Below are 1,286 nucleotides of genomic sequence, written 5' to 3'. Positions count from 1 at the left end.
AAAATATTCTCAAAATTAAAAAAAAATCTATTAAAGAGATTAATATATTTACCTCTTCTTCTGAGTCAATGTATTTAATCATAATGCATTTAATGCATTAAAACAACAACGTAATTATAGTTAAGACAAATCCCTTTAAATTTAATTTTGTGATAGACTTGGTATCTATAAAGCTCGGATACTTTTTTAATTTGTTGTCTTTGTATATCAGATACATTTTAAATATTATAATTATCCATACTCGTTCGATACGCATGTTTTTTGTGTCTAACTGTGTTTTAATAAAAAAAAAAATTTTAAACATGTTTGGACACACCTAAATAATCACNTTCGTGTCATATCATATCTCATATCTGTATGTCTGTGTCACTATCCATGCGATATATATCTTGGCATTATAACAACAATAAAATTGTTTAATCAACCTAATATTTATTTTAACGAATTTAATTTTAATACATTAATAGATAAAAGGTATATAAAAATTATATGACAAACTATTGTATTAGCAACATTTTTAACTCAATTACTTAGATTATTCTAAGTTATACTAATAAAACAAACTTATACACAGTAAAGAAAATTGAATATTAACAATTTTAAAAATTATATATCTAAATTGAATAGAGATAAAATATTTTTTTGAATTATAAAAAAATTTAATAATAATATATACTATTTTTAAATTTATTTTAAAAATATAGGTTAAAAATAAAATTAGATATGATTGACACGTCACAAGTGATGGTATTTAAGTTGTTCAAGCATGTCTGGAAAAGTATTTTGTATTTTTATTAAGACACGGTTGAATATAAAAGACAGACATATCAGACAAGTGTTAAATAAATATCGTGTCATATTTAAAATATGTTTGACACATGGACACTATAATTCAAAAAAGTGTCTGTGTTTTGTAGCTTTAAATAAATCCTTCCTATCATTCTACAAGGGTCAAGACATGATCTTATATTCAATTGTGTATTCATTTTATCTTAAAATAGTTTTATTTGCTAGGTGTTCAAACTAACAAAAAAAAAATATGAAATTATCTCTAAGTATAAATACAACTACTTCAATTTAAGAAGAGACAAAATAAGTTGGTAAGTTTCAATAGGTAATAACACTGTACTACTTTGATTCCAAAATAAATATAATACAAACGAATAAAACAATCCTAAATAGATTTTAACAAAGATAATTCTCAATATTAGTATTTTTTACTATGATAATAAATAAGATTCAAGAAAATTTTTTTATCTCATATTAGATTATATTTGTTCATATAA

Source organism: Arachis ipaensis, chromosome B03 (assembly GCF_000816755.2).
Source record: "Arachis ipaensis cultivar K30076 chromosome B03, Araip1.1, whole genome shotgun sequence".
Classification (NCBI taxonomy): Eukaryota; Viridiplantae; Streptophyta; class Magnoliopsida; order Fabales; family Fabaceae; genus Arachis; species Arachis ipaensis.
This window is presented reverse-complemented; position numbering follows the sequence as displayed.